At 44.9% G+C, this 10,366-nt stretch overlaps 1 pseudogene; it reads left to right on the top strand.

The window, feature by feature from the left end:
* The first annotated feature begins 2,378 nt into the window (after positions 1 to 2,378).
* On the top strand, positions 2,379 to 4,701 carry LOC143437708 (large ribosomal subunit protein eL32 pseudogene; annotated as a pseudogene).
* The last annotated feature ends 5,665 nt before the right edge of the window (positions 4,702 to 10,366 follow it).

Here is a 10,366-nt window from a genome sequence, read left to right as displayed (position 1 = left end):
TTTCTTTTTTCTAAACAGAGTTTCAGTATGTATTCCTGTCTGTCCTGGAACTCTGTAGCCCAGGCTGGCCTCAAACTTGCAGAGACTCGTCTGCCTCTGCCTACTGAGTACTGGGATTAAAGGTGTGTACCACTACTCCTGGCAACTCCACTTCCATTTTTGTTTTTTGCTCTTTGTGTGTGTATGTGTTTTTTTTTTTTTTTTTTTTTTGGCATTTTTTTTTGTTTTGTTTTTGTTGTTTTGAAACAGGATTCTCTCTGTAGCCCTGGCTACCCTGGAACTCTGTAGAGCAGGCTGGCCTAAAACTCAGAGACCCACCTGCTTCTGCCTCCTGAGTTCTGGGATTAAAGGCATGCTCCACCACTGCTGTTTCCCACACAGGCATTTTTTTTTTTTTTTTTTTTTTTTTTTTGAGACAAGGTCTCCCACTATGGCTGAAGAGTTGCCAGTTTGGCTAAGCTGGCTGGCTAGTGAGCCCTAAGAACCCACCAGTCTCCACCTTCCAAGTGCTGGAATTACAGGTGCTTGCTGCCACATCTAGTTTTTTATGTGTGTTCTGGGGGACCAAACTTGGGTCCTTATGTTTTCAGGGCAGGCATTTTACCAACCGAGCTATCTCTCTACCCTCCAAAAGGATTTTTTTAAAAAGGTTATATATTTTGTTCAAGACAGGATCTCATGTAGCCTAGGCTAGCCTTAAACTTACTATATAGTCGAGGATAACTTCTGTCCTTTCTGCCTCTGCCTTCCAAGTGCCAGGATTATAGGTCCATAGCACCTCACTTGCCGAGTAGTACCTTTTGTTTTGTTTTGTTTTTGTTTTTCGAGACAGGGTTTCTCTGTGTAGCCCTGGCTGTCCTGGAACTCACTCTGTAGACCAGGCTGGCCTCGAACTCAGAAATCCGCCTGCCTCTGCCTCCCAAGTGCTGGGATTAAAGGCGTGCGCCACCACCGCCCGGCCTGTGTCAGTTGTTAAGCCAGTTATTCCTTACATTTTCTATATAGTTTGTCCCTTTCCCGTGGGTGGCCCAGCAGCCATTTTTATTGCTATTTGACCTTATCCCCCTGGCCACAGTTGACTGGATCACAGATGGCAGCCTGCCCCACGCGGGACCAATCTGAGGCTCTCGGTCATCGGCATTGGGTATAGGCAGCTCTTTGTTTTCAGGCATCTGGAATGTTGACATAAGCATCACCCACACGAGAAGCTAGAAAGGTCAGCTGCAGAGGCCAAAATGGAAACAGATTAGCAAAGGAGAGCCGGGCTTCCTGGCTTCTGCTGGGGTCCCGCTTCCTGGCCATGCCTTCTTGGTTCACTTTTGTTCTGGAAAGAACCTGACTGTAACCTTATAACAGATGTGCATGCTGAGTACCAAACCCAGACTGAGCAAGCACTCTACCGCTTGGTACTTGTTTCTAAACTTAAGTCTCCAAACATTTAGAATTGCGTAAACATGGTGCCGGACCTTGCGGCACACATTTGTCACCCCGGCACTCAAGAGATAGAGTCAGGAGGATCAGGAGCTCAGGGCCATCCTTGACTACCTCCGAAGTTTGAGGCTATCTTGGGCTATACAAAAACCTTGTCTCAAAAACCCAAACAAAACAAAAACCTTGGTTGTGGTGCTAGGATCCAACAGATTGAAAATGTCACCAGAAATGTAGGTGTTAGAACAAATGTTTGTATGAACGCAGAAAATTAGACAGAAGTGGGAGGCACAGCCTGAGGCGGCTGATACTAAGCAGCAATAAATAAGTTAGCAGTCCCTAAAAAAAGAAATGAGTCTCTATAAAAAGCAGAGCCAAGAACTGGAAAGCTCATCACTCTGAGGCCATTTAGTCAAGAGGCCAGCATCGACACACCCAGGTGTGCTTTAGGGTGTCACTTGGTTGTTGAGCCTGATAAGACTGGCATTTGCCACAGTGGTATTCAGCCAGGAGGGCCTGTCAGATGAAATAATCGCCTTTGTTCAGAAGTATCTCTCACAAAATAATATCGAAATGTCTAGGCATTTAAAGATGGAAGGTTCATTCACTTGGCACAAAGAGGCTAAATATATCATCCTAATTAACACCCCTTGGTTGCGCTGAAATAAACTAATATGGATATAATCTACCAATATTTAATATGTGTTTATGTTTGATTTGCATTCTCATAGTGATGGATTACGTTATAAGGACAGACACACGAGATGCTTCCTCTCATGTTCTTGTCATTTGCACACTGTTGGAGAAATGTCTGTCCAGCTCTTTCATTTATTTTAAAAACTGGTTGTCTCTTTGTGATGTAAAAGTCCTCTATATACTGTAGACAGAAGTCCACCATTAGCTGTCTGTTCTACCAGCATCCCCCCCCCCCCCCCCCGTCTGGTGGATGACAAGGAAGCTCAGAGTCAAAGGCTGCAAACCACACAGACTCGCCTTGAGAACTTACAGAGCCGATCCCCCTTAGACCGTACCTGCTGTGTAAGGTGCAGCTGCAAGTGAGGCACATTCTTAGGTGATTAGCTGTCTTGTCTGCCCTAGGCTATAGAAAAGCAGATGCCGAGGCCAGGTGTGAGATACATGCCTACAGTTCCAGGAACCTGCAGGCTGAGTTAGAGGATTGCTAGTCGGGCCAGCTTGGTCACATAGTGAGAGCCCACTCCCTCCAAGAGAAAAGAAAAAAGAAAAAGAGAAGAAAAGAAAAAAGAAAGGAAAGGAAAAGAAAAGAAAAGCTCAATAGAAACAGGATCAATTGCTGACATTTTGACTTAATCTAGCCAACCTCCAGAAAGCACCTAGAAGAATGTATTCTTTTTTGAGGGAGACAGGATTTTAAAATTCAGAGTTTGGGTGGCTGGGGAGATGGTTCAATTGGCAAAGCACTTGTCTTGAACATATGACGTCATGAGTTCAGATCTCTAGCACCCATGTGAAGAGAGAGCCAAGGATGGAGCACATCTGCAAACCCAGCACTGGGAAGGCAGAGACATCTCAGGTAACCCAATGCCCCGCCCCACGCCCCCTCGTCCGTCCCAAGCATTTTGTGTTTGCAGCTTCCTTCTGGAAATAGTAGCTAAGTACCGACTGTTTAAAGCTGAACTGGATCTGCTGGGAAAGAAGGGCCCTTGCAAGAGGCAACAGGAAACGAAGCTTTCTCAAGGTGAACGTCTTGTGCTCTTGTCAGGACAGCTTCAAACGGAAGGGAAGATTTGAATCAAAGCCAAAGCAGGCTGTCAGAGGCGTGCCTTTGACGTGGCTCCTCTCCTTATAAAAACCCATCTGTCTTTTCTTTTTGTTTGCTTTTGGTCTGAAGACAAATAGAAATGGAGACTGTGTTAGTCTTTCCAGCCCCTCAGCCATTGTTAGCAGAATAAACAGCCTCTAACTGCCTTGAACTCAACACACTGGGATCCCAGGCTCTAAGCAACAGTTTCTGTTTGCAAAGCATGCCGGGAGTGATACTCAGAGTCCTGCTTTACAGCTGACTAAAAGCTCAAACTCATTCTATCTGGTAAGCCCTTCTAGAGGTCTCCCAACTTTCCTGTTTCTTGGGCCTCCCCCTCTCACTGTCCTGAGGTGACAGTTGATAAAGCTGGCAGCTGAGAGGATCCCAAGACTCTGGAACCATCAGCATTACCACAGGTAATGTGTAGGTAAGAATAACCTCTAAGCCTACACAGGCGAATCACAAAGAATTCTCTTAGGGTTTTAGAATTCATGGGGAGGGTACATGCACATATGTGAATGTGGAGACCAGGTCAACACTGGGCGAATTCATCAATTCTCAATTGCTTTTCTGGTTTTGTTTGTTTGTTTGTTTGTTTGTTTTTGCAAATGGGGTCTTTCACCAATTGGCTAGAAAGGCTGGCCAGGCAGCCTCAGGAATCTTCCTGTCAGTCCCCGCTGTCAGCTGCAGTATGGCCATATGCCTTTCTATGCTTGACTTTTTATGTGAGTACCTAGAATCAAAACTCAGGTCCTTCTGTTCACTTCAAGCACTTGACCAAATGACATGTTCCTCTTTTTCATTTCTTTAATTTGAGACAAAAATCTCAGTAGCCCAGAGTCTTAAAAATCACTATGTAAGCCCAGCATGGTGGCACATGTCTTTAAATACAGTACTCTGGAGGCAGAAGCAGGCTGGTCTCTAGGAGTTAGATGATAGCTTGATCTACATACAGAATTCCTGACCAGCCAGGGCTACGGAGTAAGACCTTGTCTCAAAAATTTTTTAAATTAAACAAAAAAACACCTTCTTCCTCTGTGCTACCTATGAGGTGGCTGCCATCTCTTTCGTGGCATCATGGATGCCCTCCGGCCTCTGGTGACGCCCAGGATCGTCAAAAAGAGGACCAAGGAGTTCATCAGGCACCAGTCAGACCAATATGTCAAAATGAAGCGAAACTGGCGGAAACCCAGAGGCATCGACAACAGGGTGCAGAGAAGATTCAAGGACCAGATCTTCATGGCCAACAATGGTTACCAGAGCAATAAGAAAACCAATCAGGCGCTGCCGAGCGACTGCCGGAAGTTTCTGGTCCACAAGGAGCTGGAAGTGCTGCCGCTGTGTAATAAATCTTACTGTGTTGAGACTGCTCACGATGTGTTCTCTAAGAAACGAAAAACCATCAAACCATCCTAGAAAGAGCAGCACAGCTGGCTATCGGAGTCACCAATCCCAAGGGGCCAGGCTACGGCTACGCATGGAGACGCTGAATGGGTGGCTTGTGTGCGTGTTTTGCATTTAAATAAAGCCACAAAAACTGTAGTAAAAATCAATCATCAATCAATCAATCAATAATAACCACTATGTATCTCACGCTAATCTTTAACTCCCAACAGGCGTCCCGTCTTAGCCTTTTCGAGTGCTGGATTTTAGGTGCATACTCAGGTTCTCCCAATTCTTTCCCCTTTCTAAATATAGTCACTGAAGAGGGAGAGGACACGCTACACCTGAGTATTCATATAACTCTGCAGTGTGTGGACTATACTGAGATACACAAAGGGCATGATGTTTGGTTATGACGACAGGAATTGGGAAGTGTTTGAGGACAGTGGCACCTTTGCGCTTTCTCTAGCTGCTTCCTTTTTCTGATTTTTTTCCATCTCATGAATTCCATTCCATAGGAAATGGGAAGCGGGTGACAGCAAGGACTAATTTTCCCTGGGTCAGTAGAGGGTGAAAGTGTTTTGTTTTTTTTCTTTTCCTGCTGAGAGCATTATCGGTCTTGTTTATCTTCTGGTAGCCTCCTCCTCCCTCTCTGTCTTTCAGTTCTTTATTGGGAGTAAAATACAGCTGGCCTCAGGCTTCCTTTTGATCCTGACTTTAAAGATTCTGTCCTCAGCCTCCGGAGACCAAGTGATCGCAGGCCTGCTTCATTCAGCCCGAGCTCTGGTATCTCTCACCTGGCAGCATCAGTGATTACAGCATCATCTAAGCAACCATCATAGGAGAGTGAGTGATACCCAAAAGGCTTGCTGCTAGTGCATCACTGTTCACTCTTGCATGCAGGTCAACACTCTGGCTGTGACTGGAACAGAACAGAGAGCTCCAGTACTTAATCTGTTAAAATTACACCAGTAGCATTTAGATCTTCTTCTTTTTTTTAATTACTTATTTTATGTGTAACAAGTTCACTGTAGCTGTCTTCAGACACACCAGAAGAGGGCATTGGATCCCATTACAGATGGTTGTGAGCCACCATGTGGTTGCTGGGAATTGAACTCGGGACCTCTGGAAGAGAAGTCAGTGCTCTTAACCACCCACTAAGCCATCTCTCCAGCCTGCACTTAGATTTTTCTATTGGCGAACTAGAATAAAGCAATTCTTGGTTGGAAACTTTTATTTTCAAAACAACTCTGACCTTCCCAACACTTGAATGAAAAAAAAAAAAAAAACCTGTAATAACAGACTATTAAAAGAACTTACATTCTAGACCCTAGCTTCTTAAACTGTGGTCATTATTCTACAGGGATTGCAGAGTTCAACATGGGGTTTGTAAAAAAAAAATTGGCAACAGTAAAAGGTTTCTGAACACGCATGTACCAGTACCAAATTGTTTCAAAAGAAGTACGTTATAGATCCCAGGTGCTTCTCGGAAGCCCCTCAAGTGGCCTTGAGCCATGTGATACAAACTAACAACCGACCAAAATATCTCAGATAGCTTTTGTATACGCTAAATTTCGGGTTTTTTTTTTTTTTTTCTGTAAATACAGAGTTCTGCTCATATAGAAACATGATGGTTTGATAATGGAACACAAAGACTACTGTTTTCCTACCGTCCATTCCTCTGAATGTAAGTATTAAATTAGGCTGTCTATTTTTTGAGACAAGGTTTCCCTATGTGTCCCAGGCTGGCCTTGAACCTGTAACCCTCCAGCCTCAGCCTGAGCGCTAAGATTACAAATGTGTGCCACCAAGCTAAGCCTTGTTCCCTTAAACAGAAGCCTTGTTCCCATGAAGCAGTTCGTCCCTGTTTTCCTGTCCCCTGGGTTCTGACAATCTGCTTTCTCTCTGTTTCGATGGATTTCTCTATTCTGGATATTCTGGATATTTCCTATAAATAGGTTTGTGATGTGTGTCCTGGCATGTTTTTTATTCAACACTGTGTTTTGAGATTTATCCACAGTTTAATATGAATCAATGTTCTGCCATTTTCGTGGCTGAATGCCATTCCATTGGGTGGCTATGTCACAGGTTGTTTATCTACTGATTCACTGATAGACACTGGCTTGCTTCCTGCTTTGTAAGCAATGCTGCTATGAACATAGCCCACAGAACCCCTTGAATCTGGTTTTTTTTTTTGTTGTTGTTGTTCTTTTCAGTATCTGCTTGGGCATAAATTTACTTGATTATCTGGTAATCCAGTGTTTAAAAAATTTCAGAAGCCTCTCATCTTCCTTCTTTGCATCTCTGACCTATGATATGCCCAGTTGTGTCTCTCTGAGCCAGGCATTCATAGTTCTTAGAGTGGCTCTGAGCCACAACCAAGGTTTGGTGACAATAAGCCATTGACAGGCTCTGATCCCTTGACCTTTTCCCGGGATCCACTTTCTGTTCTGGCTGGGCAGAGTTGCCAGAGACAAACAGAAAGGGCTCCTTTAGGAAGAGCCTGCAAACCTTCAGTATGTCAGCCTAGTGGAGGCAAGCATACATGTATTCAGCAGGTGCTCAGCTGTGGCCTGTGCTAGCCACTGCTGGGCCTCGGTTGCTCTGTGAACCAAGGAGACAAAAAGTCCTTGTCTGAGTGAGCTGTTATTCCAGTGCCAAGAGGCAGACACTGGACAATGGAGATAAGTCATCGTAGCCAGAGAAAACCACTCAGGTTCCTCACCGAGAGTGTTTGTAATAGTCTTGGTACTTTAGAAAGTCTCTTCTGTGTTTTTTCCTAGATGCACCTCTACAAGCCTTCTATCCTAATAAGTCTTTTTATGAGGTCAGCTTTCTGTCTTGTTTTATGAAATTTTCATTTCCCAGATTTCCTCCCTAGCATTTCCTTTTGATTTCCTACAGTCGTCCCACCCACCGCTCTTCAGTGTGCTAAGCCAAATGATGCGATTACGTCTTTCAGCTGTCCAGTTTCCTGATGAAGTCTGTAGAGCCGAGGGCTTCTTTCTGTTGGAAGCACTGCTTTAGTTTTGTCTACCCGTTTTTTGACTTGGAGCGTTTTCATCATCTTTGCTTCTATATGTTAATGTCAAGTATAAATTGAACTCATTTTTTTTTCCCCAGTGGAGAGAGCATTTTAAGATGAAAAGTACCAAGATCATACTCAGACCAGGTCTTTCCTTTCACAAATAAGAAAACCTACACAGGTCTCTGTAGCTCAGAGCAGAGCTCTGGATAGCTCCTCTGTCTTTGAAGGAATATTGTGAGTTCAAGGCCGGCCTGAGCAACATAGCAAGTTCCAGTGCAGCCTTGGTACAATGGTGTGTTTGTTTGATCAGGAATGGCTCCCAGTGACTCTTGAATTTGAATGCTTGGGCCATAGGGAGTGGCACTATTAGGAAGGAGAAAGTCTGCCTTGTTGGAGTGGGTGTGGCCTTGTAGGAGGAAGTGTGTCACAATGAAGGTAGGCTTTGAGGTACCATATGCTCAAGCCAGGTCTAGTATGGCAGTCTCCTTCTGCTGCCTGCAGATCAAGATCGAGAACTCTCAGCTCCTCTGTCAGCACCATGTCTGCCTGCACGCCAAATGTTTTCCACCATGAGATAAATCTCCAGAACTGTAAGCCAGCCCCAACTGACTGTTTTCCTTTATAAGAGTTGTTGTGGTCACCGTGTCTATCTCAAAGAAAAGAAAGAAGAGTTGGCCTTTATAATTTTAGTCAAATGCTATTGAAAGAAATCTGTCTCATCAATCCCATTGTTGTAAAACAAAACCCACTTACCCACCCAATTATTTATTTTGTAACTGTAGGTTTTTATAGATCCAAGTTAGTTGATCTTTTAGTTTTCCTTCTAAAACCTTCTGTTGGCTCTAATCACCCCTTTCTGCTTCTTTTCCGTGCGTGCATGGATCTGTTCCCGAGACAGCTGCTTCAGCTATCCCTGCTTTACCCAAGGTGCCTCCTTCATTTCCAGGACAGTCCATCCTATTCCCTTTTTGATGGGGCCTCTGGGCCCCATTCAAAAGTCTTCACCTGGCAAAACACAGTAATAACCCACTGTACTGATTAGTATAGCAGTTTCCCAACCTGCAGAGCAAGCAAGACAAGCACCTTTAAGGGCAGCCTCTGGTGCTAACGCACCTTCAAAGTAACCTTTCCTTTACTCCAGCTAAGACTTTCTGGCAGGGCCAGAGAGATGGCTCAGTGGGTAAAGACATTTGTCACCAAGTTGAGCAGCTGAGTTTTGCCCCCAAAACCTACATGGTAGAAGGAGAGAACCCGCTCAATGGCTTGTTCTCTGGCTTCCACGTACATAGTACATGTGAATCCAGGCACACACACGCAAAGTGAATAAAATATATTTAAAAGCAAGCAAAACACCAAGGGGCTGGAGAGATCACTCAGTAATTAAGCGAACTTGCTGCTCTCCCAGAGAGCCCAGGTTTGGTTCCCAGCACCCACCTCGGGGCTCACAATTGGCCATAGCTCCATTTGCAGAAAATCCAGCCATGTCATCTTCTGGATGCCCATGCTGCTTCCTCTGGTGCCAGGCATGCACCCGACGGTGCACAGATACACATGCAAGGCAAGGTAGCCCTGTCCATTCAATGGTGCACAGATACACGTGCAAGGTAAAGTAGCCATGTCCACTTAAGAAACGAAATGAAGACAAAAGCAACAAGAACAAACCTGGCTGGAGGGATGGCTAAGTGGTTAAGACCACTTGCTGTTTTTGGCTAAGTGATTAGGACCTGGGTTTGGTTCCCAGCACCAACATGGTGGTTTACAGCCATCTGTAACTCCAGTTCCAGTAGCTCTGACCCCCTCATCTCATATCTGATGGCACCAGGTGCACATGTATACTTGCAGGCAAAACACCCAATACCTAAAATAAAAAACCAACCAAACAACTTAGGTGAGCACGGCCAGAGGCATTACTGTCCATCCCTTTGGTCTTTTACATGGTTCTCCATGACTTTGAGGTAAGCATGCCCTAAATTCCTTCTACTGGCTTTTGTTTTTAAAGTTATGACCTTAAACTGAGCATATTCAAGAATGTTCTCCTTAGCTCAGTGTGCTCAGGAATGGACTCCTTAAGGAAGCATGCTGAGAAATATATGTGTAGACCTCATGCGTCTTTGTCCCACAAGGGTATCACTTTAGAAACAACTTTGTGGTCTCCCTGCCTGCCGAAGACAAGGGATCCTCCCATCTTTCAAGTCTTGCCTGTGGTATTCTGGCTTTGCACTCACAAGACGGGAGTCCTTTGTGTTTGGTTACAAAGGTTGCTTTTGCAGGGTCACAGTAGCCAATCCAGGAGAGCCTGAGCAAGCAAAGACTACTGCAGATAATGGCAGGAGTCCTGGACTCTGTGGGTCCAGGGCACATCTGCCTACCAGTCTGGCTCACAGACAGGGAGCTGAACTTTGTGGACTTTGCCCTTAGTATCTCGTCTGAGGAATTGCGGGATGATGACCAAATCAATGCCTCAGGGTTAGCCTGCAATTCCACACCAACAAAGCCAAAAGTAAGATTTCTCTATCCCACTCCCGCTGGTTTAGCCTGTCTCTGTAAGTCCCCACTCTGTCTTTCCTTAAACATTCTATTCTCCCCCTTTCCTGGCTTCCTGATCAAGATGTAGCTTCCAGTGGAATATTTTCCAAATGAGATATGTTAATATGCATACATACTATTCCAGCCGAGCCAAGCCTGGGATTGTAACTCAGAAGGGAAGAAAAATGAAGGGACTGGGAAGTGGGGAGGAGGCAGAG

Source organism: Arvicanthis niloticus, chromosome 24, assembly GCF_011762505.2.
Source record: "Arvicanthis niloticus isolate mArvNil1 chromosome 24, mArvNil1.pat.X, whole genome shotgun sequence".
Taxonomy (NCBI): domain Eukaryota; kingdom Metazoa; phylum Chordata; class Mammalia; order Rodentia; family Muridae; genus Arvicanthis; species Arvicanthis niloticus.
The sequence above is the reverse complement of the archived record's forward strand: the minus strand, read 5'-3'. Positions and strand labels throughout refer to the sequence as shown.